The sequence below is a fragment of the Hylaeus volcanicus genome, chromosome 8 (genome assembly GCF_026283585.1).
Source record: "Hylaeus volcanicus isolate JK05 chromosome 8, UHH_iyHylVolc1.0_haploid, whole genome shotgun sequence".
Lineage (NCBI taxonomy): Eukaryota > Metazoa > Arthropoda > Insecta > Hymenoptera > Colletidae > Hylaeus > Hylaeus volcanicus.
In genome coordinates, this window is record NC_071983.1 from 9,229,953 (window position 1) to 9,249,856 (window position 19,904).

At 43.2% G+C, this 19,904-nt stretch overlaps 1 long non-coding RNA gene across 1 annotated transcript in view; it reads right to left on the reverse strand.

The window, feature by feature from the left end:
• Positions 1–19,904, reverse strand: part of LOC128880622 (uncharacterized) — a 77,506-nt gene that overhangs the window by 40,544 nt on the left and 17,058 nt on the right. Inside the window, exon 3 of the long non-coding RNA XR_008457878.1 lies at positions 14,601–14,691. This is a non-coding gene — a long non-coding RNA (uncharacterized LOC128880622). The remainder of the gene's footprint in view (positions 1–14,600; positions 14,692–19,904) is intronic.

Sequence of the window (19,904 nt, forward strand, 5' to 3'; positions counted from 1 at the left end):
AACGCGCTTGTAAATAGACTCTTGGAATGCATGTGGTGATTTTGGGCGCGAGAAGGAGCCTGGCAAGGCTCGTGGAGGAAGTATTCGACTCGCGAACTAGGAGCGGTTTTTAAGTGCATTTCGTGGCATAATAATAGAAACGCTGCTTAGCATTGATAGAGTCTATCGCAAGGACCCTTGTTGAAAAACATTTACCGATATCGTATAGTAGGTCATTCGACGAGTTCATGTTGCTTATCGTTGTGCAATTAAAGTTAATATGTGAAGGATGCCATCCTCCCTCTCCGTGATCTTTCCCACCCTTCTGGTACAGTCATTATTACTGTAAATAACGTAAATATATAATGGGACAATTAAACACGTTCCCGTTGACAGAATTTTATTTCTACTCTCGCTGCTTGTAAATCTACGACCACTGCGATATTGTTGCGTTATGTTGCGTGTTTATAATGAACAAGTAAATGTAAACAGTGACCGATTGCACAACAAGGCGCCGTAAATAAACGAGTCGGTAACGGTCACGGTAACGTAGCATGCGGGGGACTCGGTAATAACGGCGCCCGTAACGCTCGAGTTTTCGATTATTTCTCAGCGAGAGTGCACACGTAACCGGCATAACTATTTTTAAAGCTTCCTCTACAAACTTCGATATTACAGAAGGAAACTGCCGGTCGTGGCTACAACTTCATGAAAAAAAGTTTAACGTTCTTCCGGCTCGCATAAACGTGGCCTGTTCTCTCGCGTGGCCACGTTTCGATGACACGAAAGCCCGGATAAACTTACAGGATCTGTCGTTGGGAATCATTCTTTATTAGATCTGGGTCGGGTTATGAAAAAAACGACATGTGTAACTCGGTTATTTGAAAAACTGTATCGTTTGGAACTGAAGAGAACCATATGCAGCGTGTGACCGAACGGGTGGTACAACCGAGCAGAGGATGATACTACATATAAAAATAAGTCAAAAAGAAGGAATAACATTTTTTCGTTTCACTCTTCGTTTTCGAGAAAATCGAGTTTGAGAATTCTATCCAGTACGCGTACACTGGACTGACAAAGTAATGATATGTACGCGTCGACAAGGACAGCACTTTGAACAGTTTGATATTGACATAACTCAATAATGTTATGTAATTAACGTTAGAAATGTCAATAAAATTAATAAATGTATTATCCATACGTTAACATTTCTTATTTATAACACATATCTAAATCTAGAGATGGTACAGTTCACGCGTACTGGATAGAATTTTCAAACTCGATTTCCTAGAAAACGAAGAGTCAAACGAAAAAATGTTATTCCTTTATTTATTTTTACTCCCTGCTCGGTTGTACCACCCGTCCAGCCACACCCTGTGTAGTCGGTTAGCTGAGTGAAGAAACACGATTCGTCTTTTGCTACAAAAATTAGCGCCCCTGACTAATTTTCCCTATAGATAGGTCCTTCACCGCAGTACTGGCGATGCAGGGAATCCTACACAATCCCCAGCCTCCCGCAAAAGACCCCAAATGTCTTTCGGAGATACCCCCAAATCGACCAAAAAGAAAAAGCGCACACGCTACGGTAACGAGGTACCGCGCCACTTGAAATTGGTCGATGTACCTACTCGTACGGTGCCAGAGAAAAATTTAAGACGCTTCAATTTCCCTCCACAAGTATACTCGTGGCCTGGATTAGACTCGTGTACGCGAACAAACGAGAAAATAACAGGGTCGACGGTGAAGTTGCGTCGCTCAGATCGATCGGACGAAATTTTCGTCCGGTTGTTGGCAGCGTGTTCGATTAATTTGTTACGAGTCGAACGGTATTAATCGTGGTAATTAATTTTGCAAGAACAACCCAATTACGCCCCGTGCGTTTTTCAGTCGACTCGTACGTGTCCCAAATTGCGTTTCGCGCGCGAACGTCACGCCAGGAGAGCGCGTCATCAATATTGATAAGTGCCCTTTATTTTTCCATACGTTGAAATTTCGCGCCCGGTCGCGAGGTACCTGGTCGTCCGTGAATCGTGCCGGCGATAAATCGCCACGGAAAATCTCCGAGTGAACATGTCGAACGTCTGATAAATAAAAATATCGCTTCGAGCTGGAAAGGAGTAAGAGCTCGGGCAACAACCGGGAAAGGGAACCTAGCGACGTAGAACGTCGGATAAAGGACTGAAAGCAACGCGTGAATAATTCCTGTCGCGAGGAAGCTCGTCGGAGGGATGAAAAAAAAAAACAAGAATACGATACATCGACGCGACGGTTGGCAAAACGATCAAGAAAAAGCGTCTCGTTGGAACATCCGTCAAACTGGAAGGAAGGCCGTGGAGACAAAAGCGGCGATCGCAAACGAAAAAATCATCACCGACTGTCCAGGATCTCGTAAGAAGAGAGAGGAAAGAAGAATGCGATTTTTTTAAGGACAAATTTTTTTCTTTCGTACCTCTAAATAGCTCGTTAAATTAAAGGACCGCGAGAGCTTTCGAGATCGAAGCTTTAATAATTTCATGGTGGATCCGCCCCTGGTTGTCCTTTTCCTCGACAGGACTCTCTCTCGAGGCTTTTCGCGCTCGTCTCCACTCGTTCGCGCTCGAGATTCGGCAAATTGTCCGCGTCACGCAGGGATTTATCGTTTTCGCAGTGGATCGCATTCTATTTGTTCGACATTTCGCACGTATCGCGGAGGAACACAGGCTCTCTCGCAGTCTCGTTGAAATATCGCGCCGATTGGGGCGAGAGACCGTCAAAATCCACGCTGAACGCACCACGCTCGCGAAAGAAAGAGGCGGTCGTGAATGGATGGAACGAGAAACCAAAGGGCGGGCAAAAAAAAAACGAAAAGGAAACTAGGCGAAACGGTTCGGGGATTTTTTCCAGTCGAGCAGATTTCGTCGAGAGGATCGCGATATTTGTCCGCGTCGGACGGACACCGAAACGCCTCGTCCCGTGAGAATCTACGCCTGGTGTTTTCGTTCGACAGCTTCGCTGCTAGACCCCGCGATATTTATGGAGGCGGTTATTTAGAAAATAGCAAATCCTGTCTGCGAATACAAAATTAATTCTTCGATAACAAGCGAAATTGGTAGAGCGGACAAGCCGCTACATTCCAAGTGCTTCGAGTTGGCAGAGCTCGACGATTTTCATGAATGAGATCTCTCGTAATAACGGACAATATTTATTAACCCATTCACTGCCAATTACGAGATGTCTCGTAGTTCGAATTGACTGAAGTTACTCAAGGAAGAAGTTTACGGCATCTATCGTCACGAATTATTGTAAAAGATGATCGTAAATTTTCTTTTTAAAACAACAAATTTAATATCACTTTCTATTATCAAAATAGTAACCTACATTGCACATCTGTATTAAGTATCGGCGCTCAAAACAAAACACGCTTGCAGTGCAAGTAACTCTGAGGTCGTACACAGTGGTGTGAGTAATTATAAATTCGAAATCATTCTTTTAACGAAAATTATTATCTATCGAAAACTCCACTGTCAATTCCAAAGTCCCGTTGCAGAATTTCTTCGGAAGTCTAACATAATTTGCACCATAGAGGGTTAACGCAAGTCTCGACAGCCGTTGATACGATGTCAAAATTAGCAACCGTATATTCTATTTTCGCTCCGCGACCTGTTTCGTCCTTTCCAGCGGATGAGCGTAAACCGAAACACAATTACGCGAACGCGAAGCGTAGTCGTTATAAATTTGAAGTGGTTCTCGTAATTACGCAACAGTGCCGGTTCGGGAGGAGGGACAAAATGTTCCGGATCCGCGTCCCCTCGGCGCAAAAGAATTCAGAACACAGGGAGCGAACGAGAGCGAAGCCGCAGGTCGCGTGTTACCGGGTTATTAGGAAACAATTTTCCACTCGTCGAGGGATTTTAAATTTCAAGAGACACCGGCGCCTGTTGGTTGGCTCGCATCGGTATCGCGATCGATCCGACCGATATTCGAGGCGATACTTAACGTTGATTAACGCCCCTTGCTCGCACGAAACGCTAGCGATGAGACCAATCCAACAACGTACTCGTTAATACCGAAGTCGTACCAATTCCCCTACATTGTGTTCGCGAAAGCAAATTTACCGTTTGGTTAGCAATGTAAATGTCACGAAATTTATGTGCTTGTTAGGCGAGATTTTCATTTTCCGTGCGGAGAAACCTATTCTCTTTTTATTTTAGTCTTGCATTGCTGCGTCTATCCCCTACAAAATTACGTATGCTTACTTTCTCTGTAAACCAAGATCCACGCATAAATAAGAAATATTGTTTAGCACTAAATGTACCACGACCAGTCAAATGACCGTTTTCGAACTTTTCTATGGAGTTCTTATAAGTAATATGTGAATAATTGTTTCATACATTATTCAATTTAGTACCATTTGATGATAAAAAGTGATATTAAATTCGTTCTTTAAAAAAAAAAATATTATACAAAATTTTCGTTCTCTTTTTCTAATTATTCATAACTCAATAGCCTATGAATTTATTCTTGGACTAAACGCAATCAATCTAAACTTACAGGGCAAACTACGAGATATCTCGTACTTGACAGTGAATGGGTTAATCGATGCTTCCCTTCTCCAATTTCAAATACACAACAATTTTCCTCTTTTACTAGAGATTTCCAGTGGGATATTTCGAATCAATGTACACCATTTATCCCAGCAATAATTAATTTCGCAAGAACTAAGTGTCTTCATGCATTCGATCTTTTCTCGTTTAGCAACAAAGACACTTGATCCCCTCAGTGAGTTCTTGAACGTAATCGTATCGATAGGGTCGAAACGCGGTTCGGTCCCATCGCTGCCGATGCGCATTTAATCCACTTCGCTAAATTATCGCGATTAACGAATCGTTCAAGCGGAGCGTGTAAGCCACGAGGACGCGGGATGACACGCGATCCCCACAAAGTCAGGCGCACGAGTCCCTCGTGAGGCGAATAAGACGAAGTCCTGCGAGAGGAGACTCGCCGGCAACAAGCAACGATGTGTATTTGCCCAATGTGGAAACGTGTGAAGCAGCGGGAGAACCGGCTTTGCCGTCGACTTAGCAAAATCTAAGGCGAGATCAAACAAACGGTGTCTGCATTCGGATTACAAGACTTGGTAGCTCGGCCATATTCTCACTGCGCCTCGTTATCCTTCGCCCCTGTCTACCCTACCATCTTCCATTTACTTCACAAACTGTCGGAATGACGCTCCGCGGACTTTACGCTGAATCTGGATATTAACAAGTATTGCAAAGCACCTACGTGTCGCTCGCTGTTGCATTAGCGTAAACGAAACGTCTACTCGGCGAAGTAAAATTCTGAAGAATTGATCGCCATTTTCCGCGGAACAACGTCACCGATAACACTTCTCGTCCGACAGTACCACCGTAACGCGTTTCAAACTGCCCTTTATTTAATTCCTCTCGTAAACTTTCCTAACGTAAATTTTCTTGTCTGAAATTCTTTAAAATGTATTACTTCGCTCGAGTATGCGAGAGTACGTGTCACCTCTCGTACGAGCCGAGCGAAAAGTTTTAATGGAATCCGCCACCGCGTTCCTCGGCTGTCTGCCTATTTAAATTACGCGTTTCGAGTCCTCTTCTTCCTCCTCCTCCTCCGCCGCCGCCGGGGGGGGGCCCCCCCCGCAGCAACGAATCCAACTATCCGACCGCACCGAAATCAACCCGAAAAATTTGCTTCGCCCGCTACCAAAACTCGTTAATCCTTGTTTCGCTAGGACGCGATCGAAACGCTTCTCCTTTATTTTTTCTATTTTAACATTTTCTCGCCCCCGTGAAATCCGACAGAGCGACGACGATACAGTCGAGACACTAGTTTCGCGAAATTGTGATCGTCGTAATATAAACACGCTCTAATTACCACTCTCCGGGAGAGCACGGAGTTCGAATCAAATGAAGCTGAGCGAATGGCGCACAGCTTGCGCTAAATAGATTGAAACGACAGATGAATCGATCAATAGGCTTTCGTAACGAATGAAATTCCCGATTGAGACGAAAGCCTCTTATAAACGTTTCCGGGATTGGAATGGGGGAGATCCTGCGGTCTTTTGAGGTGTTCGATCCAATCTTTCCGCGTATTTTGTCAATTATGTATCTTCCGCATTTATGAATTATGCATTCGCGAACGGGGGAAATCAACGAATTTTCTGGACGCTGAATCGAGGAGTTATTATTTTCAGGTTCTGATCGGATAAATCAAAATGATTCGTAAAATCGTGTCGACGTGTTTGTTCTTTGCTTATTCGTTACGATTATGGAAATTTCAATCTACTCGTAGAATCATGCTATGTGACCTCAAAAAATAGTAATATATTTATGAATATATTTCATGAATTATACATTATATAATTATATATATCATAAATTATATATATTTATATATTTCATAATATTATAAAAAGTATATACCGCTTTATAGTACCTTTTGTAGGGCTCCGTGAAGCGCTCCAGAACGTTTCAATATCACGAGGGCCCCCCCCAGTCCTGTTCTAAACCATAATCGACGAATTTCCTTTGCCAAAACACATACTCTAGTGAAATCGACGCATCCAATAGGACCCGTGGTATGTCACGAAAGCTGGTTTCATCCACCTGGATGCTAAATCAGCGCGCCAAACGGATCAGAGCTTAATGAGCTCGGATAAATTCACCGATAGACGGATTCGTACGGTGTTTGAAAATGGAACTCGCATGTCATCGATCGAGTTTTAATTCGTTCCTTGTCTCCGACCTTTTCCATTTCCCTGTCACGGTTATATTCATCGCGTAAATAATGCACGCTCGTCGGATGTTTATTTCATCGCATCCGCTATCACGACAGATTTTCAGTCGAAATCTCGAGGTATTCCTTTTGTACAGAAAACGTGGACGCATAATGCAAACTAATGAACGTAGATTTAATCATTTCTCATAATTACGTCACATTGGAATCTTCGTTGTAAACACCCGTGCACTTTGCATGGGTCGACGAACGAACACTGTATTCATTATTATTTTTAATTGGAACCGATTCGAATAAATTTTAATTACACCAGCAGCGCAGACTGAGAACGATGGGAATAAATGCTTGACCGTACGTATTGCAATTTTTTAACAAACTTGGTGCTTTATGCATGACTACCCTCCGACGGGATACCCAGATAATCGCTCTTTCGTGATGTACGCGCGAACTTTGTCGAGCTGATATTCTCATCTCTGTTGGGATAGCGAAAAGCACCGGTTATTGCCTACGATTTTTCAAGCAACTTTACACGTCGCTTAATTGCTTCGCAGCCTGTTCGTTTGACGCTCCTCCTCCAAAATTCCAGAATTGTTTTTTTTTTAATATACAAAATTGTAGTTGTATACAAGTTCAACACTCGTACTGTAAAATTCATCTCCCTTCTACAATTCCCAACCACTTCGGTGGTCAATTCTTCTAACAGCATCGCAGTGTCGCTCCATTAGAACTGGTACGAAGGTCTTCTTTCTCTAATTTTAACTCAGCGTTTTAAATAATTTCGCGGTTCTTAAGAACTACCAATTTAGCTGATTATCGACCGGCTTCCATTGTTAGCTGGCTGCACAGACCGAATTCTGGTTTTTCCTAAAACTTCTCGATACGTTCGTTATAGCAGAATAATGTGTCGCGTGCAAAAACACTCAAGGACAGAAACGCGACCAAAGTTTCCGAGGGGATACAGTTGGGGGGGGGGGGGGGAAACCCCCATGTCCATTTGTTCATATCAGACCGTTCTCCGACTCGCGATAAGTTTGCCGTTCAAAGTTTCGCGAGGAAACTTCCGTCTTCCGAGCTACCAACCCCCCGCCCCCCCCCCCCTACAATTCACCAGTTTATCCCTGTGCAGGTGAACCGGATGTTCCTCTATTTTTTCCACTTAATTCTTCGGACACTTGGCCGTCTAGTCCTCCCCGAGACTTTTCTAGAGGTAAGTGCTTCGAGCAGGGCGATCGAGGGATACTAGAGGCTGAGCGTTCGCTTCGTCGACTCGCCCCTTGAAGAGTACAGGCGTTTCCCGGTCGCTTTCGACCATGAAGTGTCCTTACCGAGAAAGAGCGTCGCGTAACGCTGTCCAACAACATCGCGAACAAAAGAATCTCGAAGAACGTAGTAACAAGTTGCGCTGCTTTTGAAGAAACTCGGTTCTACTCGCTGGCTCCGCCCGGAAACTTTAACGCGAGCGTATAGAAAGGTTTATCGACGTGAACAAGCATCTCTTTTATGAGAAACGTCTACAGAACGGGGCCCGGACTGTAAGTAACGGGGGCTGGATCGCGACTGTGTCTGTAGTTCACAAAATTTCGGAACGGACGACACGCTGGGAATAAACGTCTACGACTTGGACTATTTTGTGGACTCGCACTTTCAAATTTGTTACGTTCCTTCGATAAAAACTTGCTACTTTGTCAAGGAAAATCGATAATTTTAAAAGTAAAAAAAACCACAGACGTTTTCAAATAAAGGGTGTACACCGAAAAATAAAAACGTTCCAGAAGATTTACTACGTCTTAGCCATTTTTAAATATATCGTAATCAACAAAATCACACGTCAAATTCAATAATCGAACTGTAAACTTACGCTTTGTTTTGGATTAAAATACATATGTATCTAAACCTTCCAAAAAAATTCTTGAAATTTACCTATGGCAATACCTGTACTCCCTCAAATAACTCGTGAACTCAACTAACAATACAAGAGGTGTAATGCAATTCTAGACGAAGTCAACTGCAAAGCTGCGATTGGTACGAGTTTATCGAAGATTAGCTCCCGTTTGCCTTACAACCGCGTGGGTAATCCCCGTGAAGAAAGAGTTCGTCAAAAGCGCGCCACTTTGAGAACTTGTACTCGTATTTTCCTCCATCCGACTTTCTTCCTCGCGTTCCACGCTTCCCAAGCTCTTTCTTCTCGTTCGTGGCGATTCTTCCCTTGAATCGCTCATTGTCCCCTCTAATGGCGCTTTCATTCCTACCGCATCGTTTCCCGTCATTTCCGTGCAGGCTTTGCCAACGTTTAATCGAGCTCGAGCGATGAGATTTTCGGAATCGGTCACACACCGACGACAGTCGGATTAAGTATGTGGCTGAGACGAGCTAGCGTGCGAACGACAGATTCGATTTTCGAGCCATTTGCAGAATTACGTTCTCCCGTTATTCCGGACCCTCGCCTCGGAAGAAAAATTTGAATAACGTTTAACGTTCGGGGGTGTTATTTGATTCACCCTTAAACGAGTCCCTTGCTTTGGGAAGAAAGGGATATATTTTTTCTATTTTTCAGTCTTTTTAGTAGGACTAAATCAATTATATTAGTTGATAGAATATGATAAATGATGAATTGGACGAAGGATGAACGAGGCAATCGAAATAGTGATTTTCAATTTTGCACAACTATAGCACCAATATAAATAAGCAAAGGATTTTCAGTAATTAGACCATCCCTTCGTCGTTTCTATATAACATTTTCAGATGAGAAAAATTCAATCTTGATGGTTCTGACAGCATCAATTGGTACGATTTTCTTTCGTACCGAATCAAAGTCCAAAACGTTTAAGAATATGGGCGGTGCTAGTCTAAACGAAAAATAAGGCGCGGGAATTCGAACTCGCCCAATTCTCCATATTCTTGGAATAAAAATTACCCGAACTTCACACGCTCGATACCTTCAACATGCATACATCGTTGGCGAATGGTAATATACATTTCCCAGTATCATCGAGCCACTTATCTTTGCAGTTGTTACGTAAGAACGCATCATCCCTCGTGCTAAGCGCGAAACGCCGTCTTATCTACGAACGGGTATCATAGAGGGAAACGCGCGGTCCCTGGGAAAACTCCCCGTACGCTCGTGGAGAACGCAGTCGTGCGGCGGTTAATTGCCAAATGGAACGATGATGTCGTTGCTAACGTACGTCTGGAACTCATCCTTTGTTTTTGCAGACCGAACGAAATTCGTCCCTTGGCATTTCGCGGCTCGTTGCGAACCGGCCAGTTAAGATTGCAAACGAGTGTGCGCCGCTTAAATTTCGTAATGGCCGAGGTGTGCGCCGCGTTGATACGCTGGGAAAATTGAAATTAACGTTGTACGCGATTACCGGATCGCTCGCGATGCGAGCGCGCCATTTTAATTTTACGCTTTCGCGTGAAAATATTTGTACAGCGCAACGAAAGAGCTCGGCGAAAGCAGTTGGGGGTAATAGGACACCTTTCTCTTTGGCAAATAACAGAGAAGCGGAGAACTGGCCGGCGAATACTTAACAAACGAACAATAAGAATTCATGAGCGAACGAGATGCCGGGAATGGAAAAAGGGTCGAAAATGAAACGTAACCCGGGGCGTGTACGTACATTTAACTTTTCCACGTTTAATGAGATTCCTTTCGGGGTTTGATTGTCCAACAATCACTTAAAGGGGGCTACGAAATTACAGAATTCCTTTTACAGGTTTTTAGCACTGTCGGTTCTGAAAACACGCGACTTTTTTTATGCAGACCATGGAGGTGTCGAAGAGAAAATTATACAATGTTTTCTTTCTTGTTTTGAGTTAATAGAATTTAATAATTAAGCCCATTAAGATTCGATATTTATTTCTTTTTCGAGATATATGTATTCCTCTCCACGAAAACATTTTTTCTTTTATGATGGAGACTTCGATAAAGGAATCTACCTTGGAAATGGTGGCTGCGTTCGTCACACATAAACCACGCTAATGTATCGATAACGGTATTGATTCGTACTTCACGAAGAGGTAAGTCGCCGAGAAAAAGAAGGTAGGTGAAAATGGTCGGCGAGTAACTCTAGACGTCTGAGCCTCGATGCCTCTTCGAGACACCTCGCTACGGAAGAATCGCACGAAGCAGGATGAGTGTCAGAGGAAGAAGTAACGGAAGGAGCGGAGATAAGAGGAAGACAGCGCGACGTGACAGCTTCTTAGCGAAAGAAATAACGTTGCTAAGGTAAAAATGGCGTCTAACGAGCCTCGAGTCTCATATTTGCAACAAATAAACGGCTGAATGAAAGATCAAGGGAGTTCGAGGGTGGACAGAATAGTCGGAACGGGACAAAGAAAGACAACAATGGATGCGAGGCGCACGGAGAGGGAGGTAAAAAGTTTTGAAACTGTAACGAGCTCGAACGAGAGAGACTCAATTTCGGAGTCGTAGTTTTAATTTCAATGGATTTGAGAGTCGCGTTACGGTCGCTCCTCTCCTTATTACTTTTACAAGGTTTATGATCTTGGATATCCCGCCATTGTCGCCGGCCGTATCAGTCGAATACGCGTGAAACGTTACGGTTGATATGTTTAAAACCTCGCCAAGGGAATTTGTTTGCCAGAAATTTCGTCGCTCGCAAACGATATCGCACGAAAAATATTCAATTTTCACCGAGCGAAACATCGAAATACATTTTCGACGAATGGGAATTCTTTTAATTCCAACGAAATTTCAGGCATACGTGATTTATAAGCGACTGCGCAAAACTCTACAAAAACCAACTGTTCACTTCCGTCCATATTTTTGTACGATACATTATTCATGATCACGTAGGCTATTAATTTCGATTCAATTTCGCGGCTACCCGAAAAATTCAAACTTTTATCGAAACGACCAATAGCTGCCGGTAATAGCTATTCCATTATCAGATTACGCGTACCTCGATGGTTCGGTCCATCGTTTCCCCGAAGGTTCGCCTTTTTCTTTCGAAAAAATAAAAGAGTCACCGCCGATCATAGAGGCAACTCGAGCAGCTTCGCTCTTTTTTTTCCTAAAGTGAAAATTAATTAAGCATAGTGCGTGCTCGAGAACGAGAATGTAACCCGTAACCATGCGAAACGAAATTCTGACCCGTTCCATTTCCAAGTACGTTCGACTACACGAACGAGCGAACAAAATACATATTTATCTAAGTTCTCAACGAAGGCTGCCTCGGGCCAGGGAGAGCTCGGTCTTTATTCGAAGCGACCGTGGCGAAGCGATAAGATGAAATGGAAATAAGCGAGACGTTGCCGGTGGAAATTCGCGAAACGAATGTAATGACGTCTAATGGCGGCCAGCTGCTATGGTATCTTCGTTTCCACGGGGCAAAGAAACAATTTAAGGAAGCAAAAAGGGCTGGGAAGCCGTTTAAGCCTTTGTCAGGCAAACCCGCTCGGAAGGGGCCACTGGACCGTCGCTCGCATTTGAAGTTCATTGTTTTGCTACGCTCCACCCTCGCTTATTGTCCCTGGGAAACCCTCTCGAATGCACTCCAGGTGGAAAAGACGCAAACCTACCCCTCCTCCTCAATTCCCATCCCCCCGTGGCGCCCCTATTTTCACCAAGGTGCATAGAAGCTTCCGGAGAGAAATGAAACTGCATCAGAAACGCGAACAACAATGGAAGTTTTTGTTTCGGTCTATTACGGTTTCCAGCTCGTGATTACAGCCGCGTTTTCACCTTGTTTACGTTCTTCGTATACCCGTAATAACGGAATCAGTCGAACGACACACTCGTTGATTCTTGCTTCGTCGTCGAGCGATCCAGGCAGCCTAAGAAACCTTTAATCGAGCGGTTAATTTCGAAAGTAGACCAGGACCATTTTGTGGACAAAAATTGGTTAAAGTTGAATCTTCTTCCAGATATTCCGTTCCATAAATAAATATCGAAAGTCGTTTGTTCTCGCGCTATAACGTATACAATTAATTCACCGTTGTATTACCACTCTTAAAGTGACTCGTTCGAATCGACCGACACGCCCTTACCATTGTTTCGTTTTAATCAACCATAAAGAAAAAAAACGCAAAACGATAACAAAGCAACGTTTGTCGCCCACATTAGAACCGCGCGGCAGAATAAAATTCAAAAGCGGGTGTTGTCCTCTTTTCATTCCACGCTGTGTGTGGCGTAATTAAAAAATTAATTCAACAGACGTTCCCTTCACACAACACGGTGGAACAGATTCCGCCAACTCCGCCGAAAATCTGGAACACGCCCTCTGATTCACGTCCGTAGATTCGCGTTTGAAAAAAGTCACGTCACCCGAGGCGATAAAGTAGAACAGGAATTGGCTTTTCCTTATCGAACGATTGAAAGCTTTTACCGAAGGATTTCGAAATGTTTCCACCGGCGCGGATCGTCCGCAGCGACGCAGAGAAAGAATTTACGAACCCGCAGGAGAAGCATGGCCGAGAATCGAGGTTACTTTGACAGGCGAATACGGCTTCGACGTTCCTACTTATCGAGTTGTAATTGCCGTGCAACGCCGAGAAAGGCGAAACTTCGTCATCGAAAGCTCGGACCGAAGCTAAGTAACGTCGATGTTCGCGTGAGTCCTTCGAGAACGAGACGTTTCCTTCTTTTAAGGAATAGAGGAGTCTTCGGGACATGCGAATCCAAAGAAAAAGAAAAATCGAGCTGCACGAAAGAACAGTGTCTCGACTTGTATTTCTATATTTGACGTTTAGAATGATGGACGAAAGAAAATTTCTGGCGTAGCCCCTTCATACATTTATTTTTACAACTGCATCCACATCATTATTTTAAATATAATGCCTACTGTTCCATACAGTATGTATAATTTCAGTTTATAATATTATAGTGTTCGTTCTTGTCAATTGAACGAGAAACTTTTAGAAAATATCGAAGCTAAGCAAAAGGTGAGGAGTTTTTAACCCACCCAACTCCAAAGTAGAAGAGAAACGAACAGAATAGAGGAAGATTGACGAGACCCTTGAGTTTCCTAGCGTCTCCATCGACGCTGTTTGCATACTCAGTATGCGTTAAAGATTCGAAGCATTGCCACTGAATTTATAGTCGCTCGAATCGCACGCGTCCAGACCTCGATTTTCCGAACGGTAATTAATGTAAAGGTGGGCACTCGACGCGATAAACTGCATACAAGTTCCAGTAGGTAATTGCAATCGCGACAAACAACATGGGTAACTGCAGGGTAGACCCTACATTCAATGGTATTTTCTGTCCCACGGTTCCAGAGACTTCCGCGCTTGATTAGCATTCCAGTATTACGTTCGATGTTATAAATTCAGAATGGAACGAGATTACAACTCTATTAGTCGAAAGAGTCGAAACTAAGAATGTCGAGAGACACTTGTTACGGAAACAATCGAAGTCTTCGTCAATGCGGATCGAGAATCGTTATTCTGAACGGCCGCGTGGTGTATGCGAAAGAATATGTATGTAATTACGTAAATAAGTGTGTCATGTATATGCAATAGCAAATTGGAAATCGATACAATTATTATCATAATTAGACTGCGGATGTTTGTGCATGTATGAAAGGTGAAAATATTGAAAGATGTAGGAGGATGTGCACGAATACAAACATATATAAAATATGAATAAAGCGCATGTTACGCTGTTAGAGTTTAATTATACTTTCATTTCATTTTCAATTCTCTATTTGAATCTGTGAAAATATAAACTTGCATGAACATCCGCAGTCTAGTCGTGAATAATAGTATAATATTACACAATATGTATAATATAGTTAATAGATTCAATGACGTACTTTAAAAACAACGCAATTACACGCACGCGGATACACGTTGATAGAGATACCGAGAGAGTAAACGAAATGGCGGTTATATTTCGACACGTAAATACCACTCACCTTGTTGGCCGTGGAGAACCCCAAACACGTCTTACCACACCACTTTCCGCGAAACGACTGATCCCTCGTCCTCGTGTCGAAATTTGTAAACCTGCAAGAAAGGTTAAACATACCAGTTAGGTAAACAGCGCACTTAAGTTTCCATTGAAGCAATGTTGTCATTAACCCATCGAGGCCAAAATATGAGAAAAAAAATTGCTTCGTCTATTCAGCAGATGTTAACGTCTTCTAACAGAATAATTGGTTTGGGATAGTTCAAATGAGAATTGCGGGAGATTATTTGAATCATTTATAATATATCTAAACGAAACAATTTGTATATTAAATTCAATATTCGAACCGTTGAATTACGCTTCGTTTCAAATAAAATGTGTGTTTAAATCGTTTAAAAAAATTCTTGAGTTTGACCTATGCCCCTTAAACTCGCAATAAGTGAACATTTTTTGCTCAAACGAAACTACTCCTAATTCGATGTTAAAAGACATGCACGCGAGAAGAGCTCACTCCAGACTGGCAGCTGGCAATACGAGAACTCGACGCTCAAAGGGTTAAATGTAAAACTCCTGATTTTTCGTGAAGTCGGTACTCCAGTTCGTGAAACGCAGCCCAGATAGAACGTGCAGTTTATCCTGTACCCGTGGTTCTACATGGTTTGCGGTTGAACGTAGTCCCCAGACATCTATCTTAAACGTGGAGTACCTCCAAAACCACTGATTGTTCACGAGGTCGGTACTTCAGTTCACGAGTGCATAAATTCTAAATGACTGCTCAGTCTAAATTTGCAGAAAGAATTGCCCTTTAATCCTCTTCAAACGTGTGAAAACTGCATCGAAGCATGCTTCATTTGCTGTCGATTCTCCCTTATGGATGAAATGTAGAGAGAATATTAAAATTAATAGAATCATGGACAATATTGGATTCTATGATAATGGGACTTGAAAAAAGAGGAACTCGAGGAAACAGAGCTCTGTACTCTGTGTCTCAACGATTCCATCTTTTCATCTCATGTCTTCAATTTATCAGACATGTAGTAGTCTTGCTCTTCCAATAAAACAAACGATCACGTGTATTCAACATATTTGATATATTTAAACAGGTTAAATATATATTTAAAATGTGGTTCACAAACACATAAACGTAAAATGCAGTCAACTTAAATTTATAAAAGTAATACGTGGTTCACACAACTTGGACGTTCCTGCACAATTACGTGTAACTAGTCTCTGTGAAGTGATTCTCACATTCCCTTCTCGAATATCGACTATAGACAAAACAAATCGGTCGTGACAACGAATATTTAAAAGTCTCTGAAAGCTAGAGGCACGTCAGTCTCGAAGAGTCTTTCCAAATAAAATGATTCGGGACAAGTGAAACGAGAGTGCGGAACAAGTGAAACGAGAGTGCGCGACTCATTCGAGTTGATTTCGGTTTACGAGCGTGGCCAGCGGAAAAACGGGGAACGATGAGGGGGGGGGGGGGGTTGGAAGGGTTGGAAGGGAGGAAACACGAGAAAAGCGAAGACGAGACACAAGACCAATGAAGTCGATTCCATCTAAACTACGGAAAAGTAATAAAAAAGAATACGTCGGGGCCAGGGACAGTTGTTTTTTTCCCACTTGACCTTCCATCTTTTCCTACGTTTCCTCGTCGGTCTTGCTTACCCGGGCAACCATGATCGTGTTTTACGTCGGTATTCGTCCTCCCCCGGCATCGTATACCAACGCAAATCTTGTCAAGAGTCCCTTCTACAAAAGAGAAAAGTAAACGTTGTCGTTCCCGTTCCCGTCTTCATCGTCTTTTCTCGTCGACCTCGTTTTTTTTATTACGACGCTCCAGCGAGCCAATTGTACGGAGCACTTTCCGTTTCCGATTTTCTTTATTCCCCTCCCCCCTCCCTCTCTTGACGCTAAGAACAACAGAGATTTCGAAGATGACGTTCCAGGTAAAAATCAAATTTAGCCTCGAGCAATCTTTCGCGATTCCGACCGTCCTTCGAGAGGGATTCGGTTCACCGTAGGATTCTGGTAATCCTTTCGATTCGAAAACACCGATGCTACTTCCGCTTTTCACTCGATACCTAACCCTGGTAATCCCGATCGTACCGTTCGCGCTACACAATCTTGCGTGATTCAAAGTAAATATTCCCCCCTACAATTTCACCATTCCGGATTCCGATTGAATTCCATTTGTGATATTTGATTCTTTTTTTGATAAAATGTTACTCCCCGCGTCGATGTTAATCGAGCGTCGCACGAGGTACGTGTAACTGTTCGTCCATCTCCCACCGAGCTACAAAGCCCCTGCAATTTCGACTGGTTATACTCTCAAAGCAACTTTTCCGAATAATATGCAGAAATTTCGTCGATACGTGAAAAATTGAAACGGTATGCACGCCACGCAACTGTTTAATCGACGACATGAATACGGTGCCAAAATTTCGGTCCGACCGGCAATGACGGCGCATTATTTCGAGAACAACCACGAGGAGGTACCTAAAAATTACTCAAAAATACAGAGGTAGCTCGTATCTCCGCATAATTAATTTTTTGGGAGGTCCATGTTCGAAGAGTTAAGTAAAATCAAAATTGGTGTTCAAGCTGAAGTTGGCTCAACTTCTACCCGCGGAATATACACGCAACATGTTTTATCTATTCCCGCGTAATGTAGAAAATGTTAGCGTGCGCCGTGCTTTTGCCCACGAACTGGAAAGACGTAAAAGATAAAAATCGCATTCCCGTCGCCCATTAATCCCGGGTGATCAATGAGCGCGCACGTAGCGTCGTACAAGTTCGTAAAAAAAGAAGGGAACTTCAGAAATTAATTCGCAGGTGCGTCGAACCGACGGTCCCCACCCACGATCGACTGATAAACTGCATGGGTTAAATAACGCGACATCCTCCACCGAGGAAGAGCGACGGAACGAGGGTGCGGATTGCTACCGAAAGAGACGAAAAATGGCCGCGTGACGTTCCTCCTCTGTACATAAAAATATAGCTACACCGGTTCGCGAAGTGCGGGCAATTGCCTTCTCATCGAATGGATCGCGTGTACGGATGGACAATTCAGAAGAAAACAGTGGTGTTAGCATGTATCGTCTGATAAAAATTTATCTAGGCACAGCTGTAAGAGCATATTTTTTAAAATAATCAACACATATTAGGGGGATAGTCTTTTTTCTTTTTAACAAACTGCAAAGAGTTTTTCGTGACCATTCCATAACTCAGATATCTATGAAAAATGGTCTTAGAGTTGACTACCTGCATATAGTCAAATTGTTTGGAGTGCAAAGGGCTAACATATTTCTTCTAAGTTATGCTTAAAAATGTTGTAGCTCTCGAACTCTAGCTCACGTCTGCATTTGATCACTAAGTGTTAATTAAACCGACTCCCCTTTCTCTCAAGGTATAGTCTCTCTTTTAAAATGATCTCTTTCCCATCTTTATTCCCCTCCCTATTTCTTATAAATCATTAACAGATTTCAAGAATGAAAGAGAATAATACCTAACGGTGTTCAAACCGAACTAATATAAAAGTACCGTTATGAAACCGCATTCTCCAAAAGATACCTTCTAACTTGTCGAGCCGTACATCTACAAGCGTGCACCGAAAGGTTGCGTCGTTTAATAGAAATTTGAGAGTCGGGAGAAACCTGTGTTCGGTAAAATGCAGTCCACGGCTTCTGCGCCGTAAACTCTGATCCACCCTGCATCCGCGCATCTATACGAACGCGGAGTCTGCAGACAGCGATAAAGCCCCGTATTTTTCGCCGTTGCTTCTCGCCTTCTCGCCCTTTGTCCGGTAGACCCCTAAATTCGCTTGATCCTGAGATACACGCGTCGCTATTTACTCGCGGTTCCCGCGCGAATCTAGTCGACTTTACCGCCCCGCGCAAACGATATCTTTTCGTCGAGAAAATCTGCCGAGATTTAGATCCAAGAGAGAGGGTACGGATTTCCAAGCGTATCGATGGCTCTTTAAGTGTTTCGGGAGCACGAATAGCGAGGAAATCGCGGCCCCTGAAGAAGCTGTCGACGTAACACGATTCCAATGTTTGTCGATGAATTCCAAATCAGTGTAAGAACGCGTGGTGGAAAGTTGGTAAATCAGGAGGGTTAGTTCGTCACCCCTTTCGCGAGAGGCTGGTCGACACGGTTGGCAACGTTGCTAGTACTGGAAACGCTCGAGAGAGGCCCACTTGAACTGGAGGATCCTCCAGCTAGCACGTACGAGGCCGTCCGCGTCTGTCTCTTCGCTTGGCCAGACGGACTCGACGACAGTTGTTAGCAAAGGAGCACGACACTCGATCATCCGCGTGGCCGAGTTTCGAGAGACACGCGGCGAGCGAGGGTGACAAAGAAACAGAACCTAACAGGATCGTTTCGGATAGACACTCGATTACTCGTCGTCAATCGTCGGTTCTGGTGCTTTGGAAGGTGTAAATACACGACTGAATTATTTTATTGAGTTCTCTGGGAAGTACATGTCGATTTTTGGGAGACGGTACAGGTTTGAATGTATCGGAATGGTTGAAAACAAATAACATGTACACGTCCCTTAAAAGGTGGAAAGGTTGTAATAGTGCCTATGTCATTCGATAAATTGTATATATCAAAATTCAAATGTGCCTTTGAATTTTTCTTAAACATTTTTACGCACTTTCTGGGCAACGCAATATTTCGTCAAAGTTGTCAGGGGGGTGAAAAAGTTCCGGAAGTAACTGTTTCAGGTTCAAAGTTCCGGAAATAACTGTTGTGGCAAGCATTTCGTTCCTCTAATAAATGCAACAACGACAGAACGGCTACATTACCATGTCCGTTTAATTTCGTTAATACAGAAGAGATCCAGCCAAGCTGGAATCATCCTTTTTTTTTTTTGCTGAAAAAAAAACTCCGTTGCACCCTTAGTTTTATGTAAATTACAATTTCGATATTACTTAAACCAAGCTAAAAGTATTAACCGCGACTGCATAATTACGTATGAAAATTACCGAGCTTAACGCTGCGAAACTGTGGCGCGTAACCCCGGAACACCTTCAGCGTGGTCAATTTTGTTGTGTAAACTCTATTTCTTTAAAATCTAATCACGCGCCGCGACGAAACTACCGCGATGAAAAGAAAAAGAAAAAAGAAGTTTTTCTCCCCCGCAACTGGTCGGAAAATTCAGCGAAGAAGATTAAGCGATTTGCTGGCAAGCAGCTCGCCTCTTTTGGTTATACAAAGCATACCCCTGACCGAAGAGTCATTGCGAACTGTGATACCGCGCCACTAAATCCTAGCAAATCCCCACCTATGTTCCCCCAGCCCG